The sequence below is a fragment of the Phaethon lepturus genome, unplaced genomic scaffold (genome assembly GCF_000687285.1).
Source record: "Phaethon lepturus isolate BGI_N335 unplaced genomic scaffold, ASM68728v1 scaffold22503, whole genome shotgun sequence".
NCBI lineage: Eukaryota > Metazoa > Chordata > Aves > Phaethontiformes > Phaethontidae > Phaethon > Phaethon lepturus.
In genome coordinates this window covers 2544-2745 of record NW_010527371.1, presented here as the reverse complement: position 1 = coordinate 2745, position 202 = coordinate 2544, and positions in this window count along the sequence as shown.

Sequence of the window (202 nt, the reverse complement as noted above, 5' to 3'; positions counted from 1 at the left end):
GCGTGCGGGGCCTCTCCCGCCTCCCGCGCTCCTCTAGCTTTGCTGATTTCTCTCTTTCCTCAAATTTATGAGGCCAATTATGAAGATGAGGTTGGAAGTTCTCAGAAGTTCACTAAATGCAAAATGTGGTCCCTGCTGTTCCCATCAAATTAATTAACCAAGCACTATTGATGGCCGGGCGATGTTGCCGAGGCACGGAGCG